The 18,288-nt window shown below is 34.2% G+C and overlaps 1 protein-coding gene across 1 annotated transcript in view; it reads left to right on the plus strand.

Annotated features, from left to right (window-relative positions):
• Positions 1 to 18,288, plus strand: part of PCLO (piccolo presynaptic cytomatrix protein) — a 374,153-nt gene that overhangs the window by 81,387 nt on the left and 274,478 nt on the right. The window lies entirely within an intron of this gene.

Raw genomic sequence — 18,288 nt, forward strand, 5'->3', positions numbered from 1 at the left:
GTTCTTCCCATAGAGGAGGTTCTCATGTTAACCCTGCCCTACTCCTCTTTACAACGTGTTCTCAGGAAGAATTTGAAAATTATTTTCACTGGGAAGGAGGAGCCTGGTGGGCTGCCATCTATGTGGTCGCACAGAGTCGGACATGACTAAAGCGATTTAGCAGCAGCAGCAGCATTCATATTCTTACAAGTGACTGATGAAAGTTAAATGTGCTCCTTACTTCTAAAGATCTTTTCTTTTTTAAAGAGAAGAGATTTGTAATCAAAGAAGCACATCTCTATTGGTGGAATTTAAAGAATCTGTTCCAGTTGCTGGAAATACTTTTGAGGAGGTAGGAACATCACTAGCACTGTGTGAAATCGTGACATGGAACTGAATTTCTGCCTTCTCCACATGTAGACTTAGAGCACATACTTTTTCTTTTTATCATCTACTTTAACCTATTCACAAGTAAGAAACAGATGGAATGATTTTCCATCTGCTTAAAATGGTAAGATCCAGCTGTCACAAAGGTGATTATAATTTATCCATGCAAATTTCTCTGTCAACCTGGGAATAATCAGAGACCACACAGAAGTACAGGTTAACAAAGAGCTAGGGAAAACAGATTGTCCAGATTAATTTTGTGTATGTTCTGTGGTATAGAAGACCTCATAATATTTAATTCTTTTTGCTCAATGTAAAGAGAAACCCTCAAAACACAAAAATGCTAACATTTCATATCCACAGATGATTAACATTTTTGTTGAACTTTGCTCACTTTCGATACATATTGTTTAGTGAAATTGAGATTATATTTGATTTTGTGTGTTGCTTTTAAAACATTCAAGTATTTCTATGTTAATAAAGTTTTTAAGCATGATAGTTATTTGTCATATTATTTAGTTGTAGCATACTTCACATTATAATAAATATACGATTTTTATTTATTTAAACTGCTTCTAATATAAAATAAACATATTTCTCAATTAAAAATTGTTTCTAAGATTTTTAACATTGACTACATTAATTATATGATTTATTTGTGTATAGAATATAAAATGAAATTATAGTGGCTTTTTCAAATAGTTGATTGCATCTGTATTCATTTTAAGATAGCATTTTTTTACCCAAATGATTTATGAAAATCCTTTATCATACTTGAAAATACATCAGACTTTTTTATTTTTTTCTCAATATTCTATTTTGTTCTTTTTGATATGTTTGACTCTGTTATTCATGTTTAGTATAGGTTTTAGGAAACAATAAATTAAATTAAAAATTAATATATTAACTAAACTATGGCTAGTTCAAATATTTAGATACTCACAAAGATCTGTCTTGTCAAAGCTGTGGTTTATCCAGTAGTCATGTATGGATGTGAGAGTTGGACTATAAAGAAAGCTGAGTGCCAAAGAATTGAGCTGTGGTGTTGAAGAAGACTCTTGAGAGTCCGTTGGACAGCAAGGAGATCAAACCAGTCCATCCTAAAGGAAATCAGTCCTGAATATTCATTGGAAGGACTGATGCTAAAGCTGAATACTCCAGTACTTTGGCCACCTGATGCGAAGAACTGATTCCTTTTATTTATTTATTTTTTTAACTGATTCCTTTTAAAAGACCCTGATGCTGGAAAAGACTGAAGGCGGGAGAGGGGACAACAGAGGATGAGATGGTTGGATGGCATCACCGACTCTATGGACATGAGTTTGAGCAAGCTCCAGGAGTTGGTGATGGACAGGGAATCCTGGCATGCTGTAGTCTATGGGGTCGCAAAAAGTTGGACACGACTGAGTGACTGAACTGAACTGAACTCTTTAGTAGCTCTAAATGATCTGTAATTGTAAGCCTATCACAATATCACATGAAAAATTATAAATCTAAGTTAATGTATTTTCCCTGTCACTTCATAGCAACAGATGGGAAAAAGTGGAAGCAGTGACAGATTTTATTTTCTTGGGCTCCAAAATCACTATGGACGGTGTCTGAAGCCATGAAATTAAAAGACGCTTGCTCCTTGGAAAGAAAGCTGTGACCAAGCTAGACATCACATTAAAAAGCAAGACATCACTTTGCTGACAAAGGTCCATATAATCAAAGCTATTGTTTTTCCAGTAGTCATGTATGGATGTGAGAGTTGGACCATGAAGAAGGCTGAGTGCCGAAGATTTGATGCTGTTGAACTGGGGTGTTAGAGAAGACTCCTGAGAGTCCCTTGGACTGCAAGGAGATCCAGCCTGTCAATCCTGAAGGAATCAGTCCTGAATATTCACTGGAAGGACTGATGCTGAAGCTGAAAGTCCAATACTTTGGCTACCTGATGTGAAGAGCCAACTCATCAGATAAGACCTTGATGCTGGGAAAGATTGAGGCAGGAGGAGAAGAGCGCGGCAGAGAATGAGATGGTCAAATAGCATCACCAACTTAGTGGACATGGAATCTAAGCCAACTCCAGGAGATAGTGAGATAGTGAAGGGTAGGGAAGCCTGGTGTGCTACAGTCCATGGAGTTGCAAAGAGTCGGAGATGACTTAGCGACTGAACAGCAACAACATAGTATATAAAGTATAGAATATATATACTGTGAATAGAATACTGTTGGATTTATTTAACAAAATTTTGCATAGTATGTGAATTTAAAGGTATCAATTTAAATTTTTTCATATTTTTATATTACTCATTTTCAAATATTTGAATATAGGTCTTGCTATTTTCCATTTTCATTCAAATGATATGACAACACGGTGATATGATTCTCAGGCTTTTTAGGATCTACTGTGTAGATTGTCTAAGCTCACTCAGTCATTACATTCATCTTTACATTGCCAAATACATTGTTAAATTCCTGTATGGAATACATATACCAAATAATTTACCTCTCACTAATTATAAAATCCACATTTGTCCATCAAAGTAGTTTGAAAACATTGATTTATTATGAATCCTGGGTTTGTAGTCCAAAGCTTATTTGTGTGTGTATGTATGGTTTTTGTTGAAAGAAAAGAATACAACATTGCAAAATGTGGAAATTGATCAGTTTTCTCTTTTGTCAAATTCGCTCTTTAAATCCTCAAAGCAAAAATCAAAATAATGCAATATTTTAAGCCTGCATATATTTCTAAGGATATCCAGAAAAGCATTTAAAAATATGTTAACTAATACTTAATATTATCCTTATTAAAAATATAACTGGTACAGAGGTAAGAATGAATATGATATAAGGATGAATTAAGAAGCTAGCACTCATGATATTAGGGAGATCATTCAAATTACTTAGCAAAATAGATTTCTAAATTAGCTTTTATGACTAACAGTTTTGAGTTCATCTGTAGGTATATTACTATATTTTGAGGAAAAATTAAGCACTGCATTAGTCATCACATGTAAAAAACTTGTTAAATCCTCTCCCAGTCATATAGTTTTATTTAGCCTGAGTATGTACTAAAGAGGATATTATATAAAGTGAGAAAACAGCTGCAGCCACTAACAAAAAAATGTGTGTAAGCATGTGTAAGACCTCCAGAGATTAGCTAGTTATTTTACCTTCAAACTCAACTATGTTAGAAAAACTTGAAAACTGGGGAGAAGTGCTGAAAGAGAAGTTTGTTTTTCTTCTTCTTCTTCTTCATCAATGGGTCTATCAGAGTTATTTCTGTCTTCTGAATAGCAGCATGGTAAGATGGGAGCAGATTATTCATCACCAGTCCTATTTTTATTTCAGTTGACCTGGTTTAGAGATAAGAATAAAAATAATTTCTGGCTTATTATTATGAGCCATTCTGCAGTTTTCACGTTAGGTTTAAGTTAGCACTGGTTAACAATTTTGATGAATATATTGCTGTAGCTTTTGTCAGTATTTTTATGATGTTGCTTCATTGAAATTCAGAAATACATTTTTATTGTTTCCCTAATTATTTTGCTATTTTCCTGTATATAGGGCTATATTAGCAGTATATCAAATGGCAATGCAAAATAATAATATTTGGCATTTAGTGTGGTTTATATCTGTATATTAACTTTGCCTCCACTATTTGGCTTGAATTTAGAGAATTCTGATGAAAATCTTTCAAAAATTTGCTTTTTCTGATCATCTCCTATGTATTGTTTAACAGCAGTCATGGTTTTAAGTCAGCCTTATTAGTAAGATTTTATCTTTTACTTTGCTGGTACTAACTTATAAATGCCAACTTCTACTAAATAGGTTTGCATTAACAATGAATGCTAACAACATATGGAGTATTGTTTGACAATTATTTGGACAGACAGAATGTCTTGTAGTTTTACACAAACTACAAGATAAAGTCTACTTTCTTGTGTCATTGAATGAAGTTCTCTTTTCGGGGGAGCATCTTCACAATTTCTATTTAAAAAAATAGGGCAGTAAAGGTTAACTTAGGCTATTTTGGGAATATATAAGAATTGGCTCAGAGGTACCAACCTAAAATTCTATTTGACAACTCCTTGAAAGTAAAGGCTTGAGTGCTTTTTGTATCTTGCAAATCTCTTAGCTAAATGTCATCATTTTGATGTTTTAATAATGTATGTTTGCTGATTATAGGATAACAATGATAGGTTCAGTGTCCACTTATCTGATTATATTTGAGAAATTAAAGATTTATTTCTCTTTGTCGCCATTATTAGGAGGCATGTGAGATTTGAGAGCTCAGAGGGCAGGGCAGAACTTTGCCTGATTCTGAGTGCTCGGAATGGCTGTAAAATCCATTACCCATCTTGACCTCTGACTGCCCTGTCTTCTTTTTTTTTTTAACTGCTGAGGTAATTTGGATCTCTTCCGCTATGTTTTTTGAAATCTATTGTGCTCTTTGGTTTAACTGCTCTACCTCAAACATTTCCACCTGATGGATCTCATGAGCTGTGTTATCATCTCCTTCAGATAAATCTTTTTATCAGATGTTGGCTTCATATGAAAACTAGTAATCCATTTGGAAGACAGATTGATCAAAGTGCAGTTTAATTCCTTGTGAACTGGAATCTACCATAATCAGAACAAAAACGAAAAATTTCTCCTGGTGCTAACAAATAAGTGATTTTATCTGGTTGAAACTTTGTCTAGGCTTGATTGTCTTTTTTGATAAAAAATGCATCTATTCCTTATGCATTTTTTCATGGGCAGTGCTAATGAGTATTTGTCTGTTTTTTTTAAATGTATTTATTTTAATTGGAGGCTAATTACTTTACATTATTGTAGTGGTTTTTGCCATACATTGACATGAATCAGCCATGGGTGTACGTGTGTTCCCCATCCTCTTTTTTAAATTTTCTTGAAGTATAATTGATTTACAGTGTTTGTTGATTTTCTGCTACATAATAAAGTGATTCTATTTCTGCTATATATCAAGGTAATTCTTCTTCATATTCTTTTTCATTGTGGTTTATCGCAGCATGTCGTATAGAGTTCCCTGTGCAATACAGTAGGATCTTGTTGTTTATACATTCTCTATATAATAGTTTTCATCTGCTAATCCCAAACTCCCAGTGCTCTCCCCCAACCCTCATCCTTATGCATTTTTATCTGTAATTAGTGTTATCTATTGTTTTTGTGTTTTATAACTTGGCATTGAGTCTGATAGGACCTGGTTCCAGCATCTACATTTCTATTTTTTTGATGATACAGACACTCAAAACGCCCAACAATAACAGCTAGAAGTCAAAAATAAGATCAGGGAAAGAGATCACTGATTCTAAAAGGAAGAGTTAGGGAACATTTATGAATTTATGCTGGCCCTTTTGAAATTAAATGCTGTTGTACATGACTAAAAGATAGCCTTTTCCTATTCTGTCACTGATCCTTTGCAGTCACACAAGCTGGACAAGAGAAATTATAACAACAGAGTAGCACAATTGGTGAGAGGTTGCATCTGTTATTAAAAGGTAGCGGGACTCTATAATGTAAAAATAAATGCCACTTCCTTGTTATATTCTATATATGAGATTCTGTAAAGTGGTCTCCTGTGTGCAGAATATAATCATAGTTTAGTCCAAAGGGAGGAATATTAGATATTTTAAACTGTTAGTCGTATGACACACACATACATGTATGCACACCAATTGGTATACTTTTACTTTTTTTTCCATTTATTTTTATTAGTTGGAGGCTAATTACTTTACAATATTGTAGTGGTTTTTGCCATACATTGACATGAATCAGCCGTGGATTTACATGTATTCCCCATCCCGATCCCCCCTCCCACCTCCCTCTCCACCCGATCCCTCTGGGTCTTCCCAGTGCACCAGGCCCAAGCACTTATCTCATGCATCCAACCTGGGCTGGTGATCTGTTTCACCCTTGATAATGTACATGTTTTGATGCTGTTCTCTCCAAACATCCCACCCTCGCCTTCTCCCACAGAGTCCAAAAGTCTGTTCTGTACATCTGTGTCTCTTTTTCTCTTTTGCATATAGGGTTATCATTACCATCTTTTAAAATTCCATATATGTGTGTTAGTATACTGTATTGGTCTTTATCTTTCTGGCTTACTTCACTCTGTATAATGGGCTCCAGTTTCATCCATCTCATTAGAACTGATTCAAATGAATTCTTTTTAATGACTGAGTAATATTCCATGTTGTATATGTACCACAGCTTCCTTATCCATTCGTCTGCTGATGGGCATCTAGGTTGCTTCCATGTCCTGGCTATTATAAACAGTGTTGCGATGAACATTGGGGTGCACGTGTCTCTTTCAGATCTGGTTTCCTCGGTGTGTATGCCCAGAATGGAATTGCTGGGTCATATGGCATTTCTATTTCCAGTTTTTTAAGAAATCTCCACAATGTTCTCCATAGCGGCTATACAAGTTTGCATTTCCACCAACAGTGTAAGAGGGTTCCCTTTTCTCCACACCCTCTCCAGCATTTATTGCTTGTAGACTTTTGGATAGCAGCCATCCTGACTGGCGTGTAATGGTACCTCATTGTGGTTTTGATTTGCATTTCTCTGATAATGAGTGATGTTGAGCATCTTTTCATGTGTTTGTTAGCCATCTGTATGTCTTCTTTGGAGAAATGTCCGTTTAGTTCTTTGGCCCATTTTTTTATTGGGTCATTTATTTTTCTGGAATTGAGCTTCAGGAGTTGCTTGTATATTTTTGAGATTAATCCTTTGTCTGTTGCTTCATTTGCTGTTATTTTCTCCCATTCTGAGGGCTGTCTTTTCACCTTGCTTATAGTTTCCTTTGTTGTGCAAAAGCTTTTAAGTTTCATTAGGTCCCATTTGTTTATTTTTGCTTTTATTTCCAATATTCTGGGAGGTGGGTCATAGAGGATCCTGCTGTGATTTATGTCAGAGAGTGTTTTGCCTATATTCTCCTCTAGGATTTTATTGTACTTTTAAGTTGTTTAAAGTATGTATCATGTTCTAGATATAGAAACAGTACATAAAAACACGTTGAGAGTAACTGCTCTTTACTATATTTTATCTAGACTAGACACAGATTCAAGAGCTGATTATTAAATAGCTCATTAGCAATAAGAAGTTAATGGATTCCCCAGTTTTATTCATTGATGAACAGAGGAGTGAAATATTAGAGAGTTTTTTGTTTTGTTTTGTTTTTACTTTTTTGTGTATTTGGCTTTGTTTTATTCTTTGGCCAGAGGAAAATAACATTGAATAGGACACAAATATTTTACATGAAGTTTCTACAAAATTAATTTCTCAACCATTTACTTTTGAAGGATTATTCCTTGGATAAACCAATTGCATGGCAGGGGTAAATTGGAAGGGTAAAAGGATCTGTAGATATTTCAGTATGAACTTGTATAAGAGACTCATGAAAATTATGAGTTTTATAAAAGTTTGAAAAAGTCTAGAAGTGTCTGCAGAGTCACAGTGAAATAATGCAATCTTAGTGATATCTTATGCTAGATATTAATATTTTTTAATTCAGAATCTATAAATATTTTAATGTTTATAGCAAAACTATGGTTATAATACATTCAAAATTATATCTGAAATTTAAAAATAGTTTTCTATTCAAAAAATTTCAACCAACTTTTCCTATCTGTTTTCACTTCTAACTCTTATTTCACTGTGAATTGTAAAAGACACATCAAAAAACAATCCCTTGGATATATCATATGTGTTTATTTACAGGGCATAAATTAGACTTGTGTTAACATTTATGTGCATTACAGTTTTCTGATTTAACAGGAGTGTATATATGCATATATACATACATACATATGCATTAGAATGATTTCCCAATACTCTCTTGATAGACCAGATTTTAACTTACAGAGAGAAAATCATGGTATCTTACTATTTTGACATACAGGGTTTAAAAATGTGTTAAAATCTAATGATTATTTCAAAGTAATATACCACTTGGATTCTATCAACTCTTAATATCTTTTAATTTACTCTTGATGGAAACAGCATTTGTTATGTTTTAGAATCTTGCTTTTTATTTTGCTGTTTATTATATTTTCTGCAGTCATTTTATATTAAAAATGTGTGGAATGTACTTTAGAGCTGAGGTTTCTCTGGTGGAACAAAAGGTTAGGTCAACTAGGTGGAACCTGTTATAATTGAAAGGAGAACTGGTATCAAGGCTCACAAATGGACCAACAGCCTAGGAAGCTGACTGACTTCTCTTCCAAATCAATGAAGTTAATAACAGACAGCAAGAAGTGGAGGCATTAAAAGTCTGGCTCTTAGTCCAGAAAAGCCCTTGATACTATTTCACATTCACTCTTGGAGATATCTTTCAATTTTTACTTGTCTTTTTGAAGTATATTTTAGTTTTAATGGAAAAATGAATGTTATATTGATTTTTTAATAATCTCTTTTCTAAGTATGCTTTGTTAAATACCTGTAATTATGGTAAGGATCTCTGATGGGTTCAAAATACCAACTTGGTGACATGAGCAGTGAGCCGTTTCAGATGCAGCCTGTTCAGCTGTTTATTGGATTGATTCTATCTTTCTGCTTGGGAGCACTTAGATTTTTGTCTTTCTTCAGGGAATATTCTGTGATCACCACCTTATTAAAGTAGCTCACTAGATATCTGGTTATATTTAAGGCTGCAAAATATGAATGTATTATTCTTTCATTACATGTGCATGTTCCTTGTCTTTTACCTGTGAATACACTAGTAGCAGATGTCAAAATGAGAGGAAGTGTGTGTTTCAGGCAGTAGATTAATCAAGTTTTTTTTTCCCCCTTAGGTGGTGCTGCTTCTTTCAGAAGCATCATCTTTTGTTAGTTTTATGATTTTCAGATACCTACTGACAGTTCATCTAATTTTTCCACAGTGGCCTATACCATTAAGGACTTAAGCAACAAGAAATTGGTAAATTATTGCTACATAAAGTTTCCCCATGGTAAAGTCTCTTATAGAATTTTTTAACTGCTATGTGACTCAGATCGGTGGTCACTGTGTTGTGTTCTTTGACCATCATTCTAGGTCTTGGAGGTATTCACACAGCTTATCCCAGCATCTTTTGTGGGCCTATTTGCATGTAATTCATCCCTATTCTTACAAGATTTCTATCAGAGGTAATTTCATCTCATTAAAGTTAGTTCAATAATAATGCATCCGATGGGTGTCTATCTGATCACTTCTTGGTTCACAAAACTTCTTTCCACATATGATTCTAGGATGTACTAAATTTTGTGTGTACAGAAGGTTAGTTTTACTTGTGAAGTTCTCTAGAAATGTTGACAATTCTTGGTGTTAAAATACCTACTAGAGATATTTCACACTTTCTCTCCCTCCCTCCCTCTTGCCTCCTCTGAATGAACTCTAAAATAAAAGTAATGAATGTGTTGGATGTAGTCATAGAATACATTCATGTATTCATAGAAATGTTATGTGGATATAATAGGAACATTATAAAACTAATGAATTATTTTGAAATTCCATCTAGTTTTCTTGCAATTTTAAAGAGCTAACCTAGACATTTATCTCTTTATAATTGCAAGAAAACTAGACATATTGAGGAAACGTAGGTCATTTATCCAGAATTATGTGTTTCATTTGTATGTGTTTCATTTGTATTTAATAATATTCTAGATTTAATTCTCTATATCTAGTGCTTCCAGGATTGTATTGAGATTTAATAGTGGAAAGTTTAGAAACAAATATCTAAATGGGATTTGTTTTAAGTATTAATTGAGTTCCTTTTATTTGTCATCTCCACATCTAGTTTGATTTCATGATCATAATTTCAATAAATATTTGTTATTGAATTATTTTTAAAGACTATATTTAACAATAAAACTCAATTTCAGCTTTCAAAGTTACAAAATCACAGGGTCTGTAGTTGCATTCCAGTGTTACCGTGTGCTTCTTGAGTATTTTAGAATTAATATGTTTCATTAAATTCTTGCAGCAAAGTAACTGGATAAATACAGGGTGGCAACTTTGTTTGCATTAAAAGTGTTCTTCCTTGGTAGTTGAATGGAGGAAAAGCTAAATGCAAGGCATAAAGTGTATTTCTTCTGCAATATGGGCTTTTGTTCTGTTTATATTGTAATTTATTTTTGTTTACAGTTCTGTCTGCTCTGTACCAAGTAGTGAATTCTCCAATGCAGAAAATAGTAATCTCAATTTACTTAATATCTAGCATAATGTCTGCTACATGAAATATGCTCAACAAATTCTTATTGGAGTGAGCCATGACTCAGGACTGGGAAAATATTTGCTTTGTGTCATTTTGTGATGACTTTTAATATACTTCTGTGATACTTTTAATATAAATATAATTTAAACCAGTTTGTGAGATACTCAAAAGTTTGGGTTAATTGAAACCATCTTTAATTCTAAAATATTGCCCCATATACCGTGTGGCTCAGAAGTTGGAATGACAGTGTCCCTGCTTCCCAGTGATGTTTACAGTCTGTCACTGGGTGGTGGGGACTCTGTAGGCAGGGAAATTAAGTTGGAACCTTAGTAGTTGTCTAGGTGAGTAGCAATAAAAATCAGAAATAGTGTGATGCAAATGGAAAGATACTAGATTGAAAAGATAGAGATGAAAATCTCAAGTGAATTTGGCAACTCGTTTAATGTTGAAGAAGGGAAGGTTCAGACAAGAATGGATTTCCAAGTCTGGGTAGTGGAAATATTGGCGTCCTTACCAGGGGAAACAATGAATGGCTATGTAGGCAGACCTTTGTCATTAGTTTAAGGGAATTTGAATTTGAAGCAACAGCAAGTGGAAAAATGTACAGAACAGGAGAAATACCAGAAAATTTGCAACTAAGGAGATGTGGTAAGATTTGGATATCAGATTTGACAGTTATAAAATGTTGTAGCTGAACAAGAACTGGAACAAAGCTTAATTTGGTAGCTGAAGAAAATGAATCTAAGGAGAAAGAAGTAATATGGCCAAGGTCCCAGAGATACTGTCAAAGTGAAGACTGTAATCCTCATCTCTTTTCTCAATACATTGTCTCCCTTTCTTACCTGTAATTGAAAATATGTGTAGGAACAAATACCACATTTTTGGTGAGAAGTACAGTGAAAAGAGAGTCCAGAAGGCTATTTTAGGTGTGAAAGAGAGAAAAGGGACTACTAGAAATGTGGGATGATGTTTTTTTAAAAATTAGGAAAGAAGGGGACTTTATCCTAACTTAATAGACTCTGGCACTTTTATGAAATCGACTTTCAAGTAACTGTGAAATATGTATTCTTCATAAAGTGTTGAAGTGCTTTACATAATTGAAATTCTCTAATGGATTTGAATTTTATCATATGTTTCTCATAAGAAGCCGTTTTGATGAAAACCATAACAAAAAAAATCACAACATAACCTTTATAATGGAGTTACGTGAGTCTAGAGAACCATGGTAAGTTATTGACTGTTTTCTTTTTGAGAAAGGTTGTCCTCCACTTGCATATTAAGCTGTTATTTTAATTCACAAAAATTGACAAAATTAAAGAATTTAAAATAATTTTTTAAAAATTACAAATGGATAATTCTCCATGTAAAAAATGTACAGTATTTAATAGGTTTCCTCTTATGTTCCAATAGGTCTTGGCAACCAATTGCAGGATTGTATTCTAAATGCAGGTGTATGCAATTATTGTGAATAATCTTTTAAAGTGTTTTCTTTACTCATTCCTTTTCCAGTAACAAACAACTGTTATAGCCTTGAAGTATTTCTTTGGAAATTAAAGTGGACAAAATATATATAGCTGTAACTTTTATTCTTTCTCACTCTCACCCGTGGGAAGCAATAGATTCCTGATGTATTAATTAGTGATATCTCTTGATTGTTATTCAGTTAAGAAACTTTTTGTCCCATACAACCCTCCAAAGAGAGAGAGAGAGAGAGAGAGAGGGTGGGGAATGAGTGAAGGAAAGAATAATTGATTGAGATTAAAATAATTATTTCAGTCTGGGAAATGTGCCATTTTTTTTATTACTGGAAGAGTGATCAACTTAGAAACAGTTGCCAAATCTTCCTTTGCTGAAGTTGATGTATGGTTTCAGGTGCAAGAAATACTTCTTTTTTAAATGTTCAAAAAGTCTCTAGATTTAACTGTCCTTAAAGAAAATAATTCCAAGCACAAAAAGATGTAACTATTGTCACATTTTAGAAATATTTTTAAACGATTTAAATTTTATGTAAAATCCAGTTAAAATATAGATATTACCAATAGTGATACTTGCCTTTGTACAGTTGAATAATCCAAGAGATGTGTAGGATGATAACAGACATTATTAAAATTTAATAGGAAGCTGGGGTTGAGTAATTCACGAGTAAGGAGCCAGGAAGCTATGCTCCATGATGAAATGGCTGAGTCTAACACAACTCCTGAATACCTGTTTTCTGATACGATTTTATCATTGTTTCCTTGAATCAGTTTCTTTCATTATTTAAGATGTATATTATCTATTTCTCCATAATAACTTTTAAATTTACAGCTGAGAACAATAAGTATATATTTCACATAGTTGCTGAGAGTCAAGAATATAGGAATGAGGTGGTTCTTGCTCAAGACCTCTAATGAGATGCTTTCAAGCTATTGACCAGGGCTTGAAGTTCCAGGCTCACTTATGTTACTACCAGCAGGAGACTTTAGTTCCTTACTCTTAGGATCCTCCCTGGGGCTTCTCCCAATATGGCTTTCCCTAAAAAGAGGGATCAAAGAGAGAGCAACAGAAAGAACACCCGAGATGGAAGCCATGCTGTTTTCATGATCTAATCTTAGAAGTGACAGGATACTCCTCTGTCTCCTGTTTTTAGAAGTGAATCACTAAATGCAGCCCACACTCAGGGGATGGGAATTAAGCCTCACCTCTTGGGTCAGTGAGCAGGGTATATCAACAAATATACCACATATCAGTAGACAGACTTCAAAACCACCACAGCGCTTGAGAATATACTTCTCCATTTCCTCTTCTTTAGGTATCTCTTTCCTTCACTGGTTGCTTCATATCTTCTATCTGTATGTGTATGCATGTGTGTGTGTGTATTAAAATCTTTACAGTACTTGTTGAGTAACTAAGGATGTAAGTAATGGGGACAGTGATGATGGTGACCATGAATATTTATATATTCATTAAAAGCTTTCTGTCATAGTCACTGAACTAGGCACTTAAGAACTAAGCATTTTCTTAATTTCCCAACAATCCTATAAAATAGATATTAGTACTCTTATTTTAGATAAACTAAAGCCCAGAAGTTAAGTGACTTGTTTTAAGTTGAATAAATTGTAAGTGGCAGTTTTAGAATCCAAACTCATTCTGTGTGATTTAAAAATATATATGTATATAGGTAAATATATATATTTTACAGAGTTAATACTGATTTTACAAAGTTAGTACTGATTTTAAACTTGTAATTCTTAAGTAATACATATTCCAATTTTAAAAAGCTGATTTTCTTCACTTACCCTTTAACTGTGATCAAACTGTGATAGTTTGAGATACGCAGGCTCTCTTCAGTATCTTTCCTTTCTTGCTAACTTGTTATCTACAGCTCTTGGATGTCAGGCCATTTTCTTCATCTCAAAGGGCCTAGTTTTAGGAAGAAATTCTTACTTGGTTGAATGTGGATAGTATCTGGAAAATTAGCTAAATTTTAGTTTTAACTGAAAAAAATCTGCAGTCATATATTATCTAACATTGCTGCAAGGAGAATTCTTAGTAGCTTTTATATAAATATCTCTTTAGAATATTATCTCTTACTATATTACCTGTTAAACTTAGCAAAAGTAAACAAAAATTAATTTCATTAAAACATAGAGGGGAAATGCTCCTTAGTTTCAGATATGCACACAGAGTCTGTAAGATGTACCCCAGAAGGGTTCCTTATAAATCTTGCATATTGGTTCCTTTGACCTTTCCTCGCACAGGAGGGATTTGTCGTATGAATCTTTAATCTCAATGTGATAGACCAACTTCCTACTGAATCGTCTTAGAGCTGAAGGAAAGATACAAAGATGGCACATCTTACTTGGAGAAGAAAACACAATATAACAAAACATGTCAAACAAGGGAAGGTACAGATCTTCAGTAACCAACACAAAGTTGGTGGCTCAACAGAAGGGGTGCTGTGGAGTCAGGCCTCTCGACCTGACAATGCTCCGCTGATCAGGAGGGAGCCTCCCTGCTGTGAGAGATTCTCTCTGGCTTCAGCTAGGGGATTCAGATTAAAGCAAATCCTCTTGCTCCTCTTCTGTTTCTCTATATTTCAATAGCTACTTCACAATGTGAGCCTGTGGACATACACAAGGTGCCTGTCCAACTCTCCACATTGTGGACAGACACAAGAAAAATGAAAACAAAACAAAACCTGCTGAAAAAGAAAAAAATAAATAACTCCCTGCTTTAAAATTTATTTTGAGGAATGTCTCAAGCAACCAGTTGCTTCAGAGAAAGTTTCTAAAATCTGAATACAATTAAGGGTGAGAATCCAAGGGAAAGAAGCTCCAACTAGGAAAGCCTTTCAGTTATCTTTTCACAAGTAATCTCATTAATCTTACATCAACTCAAAGAAGTGTTTAATAGCATTGTTATTTTGCATATTAGAAAGCTGAAGTACAGAATACTTGTTTAGCCCATATATGAAGAGCAGTGATTCAAACCGAATTTCATAGTTAAGGTCCAGAATATCTCCATTTTCCCTGCTCCCTCATCAAACATGCCTCAGAGCTGAGTTTAGTGTAGCATTTGAGAGAACACATGTTGTATAACTGAAAAGGTAGGGAGGTATATTTGGTTATTTATCAAGCATAATCCAAGTTCAAGGAATTCAACAGATATTTCAATCATATAAATCCACTAGAAACCTAAGATTCTAAAATTCAGGTATTGATATGTTAAAAGAGTATAAAGATAATCTTAAATTTAACTGTTTGGAAGTATAAATAAAATGGAATGTGAAAACACAAATGAACAAGGGTCTAGTGTCTTTGGTACTGAGACTTTTTATTCAACTTGTGTTTCAAATTTGTGTGTGTCCATAGGTGTCCATATGAGAGTATAATCATTTCTTCAATGAGCAAGTGTTTACCTTCTATTAGGAGTTGGAAAAACGAAATGACCTTAAAAATGGAGAAATTGTATGGTAGACATAGCAGATAAAATGTAGATGTGAGGGCTAGAATGCAATATAATCAATATAAGAATCATAAAGTTTGACAAATCAGACTAATATTAATAAAGTTTGAGTTGTGACTCTTGAAAAGTTTTAAAAGTTTCAGCAATTTATTCTTTCATCTATAGAGCTAGAAGTCATTGGGTTAGCAACAACTTTTCGTAGAAGAGAAGTTGTACCAACTAGAACCTTGTACTTATTCCCAAGAAGTGAAACTAATGCAGGAGACAGAAATCTTCAGTAGAAAATATAAGTGCAAAAGCAACATTCTCCTGATTAGTTCTGTCTCAGAAACATGAGTAAGGCAGGCTGGATACGTTTAAGGAAATAGAAACTTCATCATAGTCTGCTGAAGGTATGATGGCAGAACAGACACAAGGAGATTATTAAAGTCACCCTTTTTCACCATTGTTAGAGATAGCTTCTCATGACCAAATTTCATGTAACTATGACCCATTTTCAATGTAATTCACCTATAACTATTAATGTTCTGATTTTCGTGTATTTGTTCATTTATCTGGAACACAGGAAAAGCAAGTGATAGTGTTCCTACTTTTATTTTTCTCTCTGTTGTATAATGAAATAATTACAGCTATTGTATAATAATTACAATCATAAGTAACAATTATTATTTACTTCTAGCTAAATTTATCTCTGTCTTCATTTTATCTTCATATTTATCTAAAAATAATATACTTTCACAGTAAAATATAGTTGATAATAAAATGGTATTGCATGGGACAGGAGTTCTCTTTTTTGACTCCCCAGTGTACAGTTAAAGTCTGGGGAATAGTCACCATTTTTGCTTATTTTTAGCTACATTTCAGAAAAATCTTTTCTTAAGAACCCTTGAACTAAGTGGAAACAAACATCTTCAACAGCAAAATAACTTAAGGATTAATAGCCTTACTTCTTTGCTCTCTTGAGTAAAATAAAGTTTAAAAGAACTCCACAAATTATGTATTTGAATATTGGGACGTTTTAAGAAAGTTTTGATTTTGTTAATTATTTAGAGAACAAACCACAAGAATATATTAATAGCAGGAGAATAACTATAGCAAGAGAACTACATAGAAAATAATTTAAGTACAGCTAAGTACAAAAATTAAGTACAATACAGAAGAGAGTGAGTAGTGAGATGATTGTTGCTACAGGAAGCTTTTTTGGCCAGGAAGGAGAAAGCAGTCAACGTCTTCAAGTGCTTAAGTGTTGGCCTCTGGGAAATGGAGACCAAATGGCTCACAATGGTTGGTTTCCACCTAGTTTCTTTCTAGGAGCCAAGCAATTGTAAAGATGATTGGCAGGAAGTAATTGATGAAAAATGATTCTAGTGAAGGAAATGAAATGCCGAAGATTCTGGAAAGGGCAAGGCAGTTGTATTCTGTGTTGCCAAAAGGATCCATTTCCCACCTTCTGAAGTTTCTTCTTCACTTTGGGGGAAGAGGGGAAGAGAGTGAGTTTAAAAGGAAATTCTATTAATCATTTTGATTCTTTTTCCTTTTAACATCTCTCTGAGAGATCATGAATATCCATGGCATTCAAGGAAAGACAAATCAACTTATGCTTTTCTAACTGCTCCTACAAATGTTTATGGAATGCTTCTGGCCTCAGAGCTTCTCTCTCCTTTCAGGGACACATCACTTGACAGTTTGCTTTCATTGATTCCTTTTGTCCGCATCCTATGGAGTCTTGGCAGATTTTTCTGTATCAAGCAAAACTCTGACAGTGAACAATGACAAGGCATCCTTTGATGGACACCTGTGATTTTGCAGGCCCCACACTAGGTGTTTTACAAACACGATCTACTTTAATCATTAGCAGCAACTCTGTGTGACAGTGTACTATGCTCATTATGAGCATAGCTCATAATGGACTCTGGTTTTCAGCTCAAAACCAGGCAACAGTTCAAAGAAAATCCAGAATCCATAGCATGTCATTCAGGGTGCTTCCTGTTTTGTTCCATTTATTGTTTTATTAATTTCAACTATTTCATTTCCTTTTGTATTTTTGTCAGATAAGTCTATTTCCTCGTCCCTGGTAGCTCAGTCAGAAATGAATCTTCCTGCAGTGCAGGAGACCTGGGTTCAATCCCTTCCTCGGGAAGATCCTCTGGAGTAAGAAATGGCAAACCATTCCGGTATCCTTGCCTGGAAAATCCCATGGACAGGGGAGTCTGGTGGGCTGCAGTCCATAGCATCGCAAAGAAGTTGGGCAGGACTGAGCGGCTAACACTAACAACAAAGTGTATAAACGTACTTCCCTACTCATATTTGTTCTGTCTGTGATATGGCATACCACCCAAAATATCGTGACTTGCCTGAGCCTTTCCTGAGTCTCTCTTATGGTACCTGCCAGTATCTCTCTTGCTGTGGTTATTATGTATGCAAATATACAACAAATAATAATGTGTTTATTCCATAAATTGGACTAGAAATTACTTCTTAGCAAGGACATTCTTTCATGGAACATGTTATTTACTTTTGTGTACCTTACCATTCCCATTGTAGGTGCTTGCTCATGGAAACCTCTTAATAAGTTTTCGCTGAATGGGATATCCGCTATCTGCAAAGCACTTTCCTAATGTAAGATATTATTCTATATGCTATGAAGGCAAGAGAGAGTATAAGGCAGAATCCATATCCCTAAATATATTATGTTCTCTCAGTAAGTCAGATGTCATAAAACAACCACATAAGTTGAATATCTCCAAAAGACATTTTATAAGTGCAAGAATGAAATAGA

The sequence above is a fragment of the Cervus elaphus genome, chromosome 18 (assembly GCF_910594005.1).
Source record: "Cervus elaphus chromosome 18, mCerEla1.1, whole genome shotgun sequence".
Lineage (NCBI taxonomy): Eukaryota > Metazoa > Chordata > Mammalia > Artiodactyla > Cervidae > Cervus > Cervus elaphus.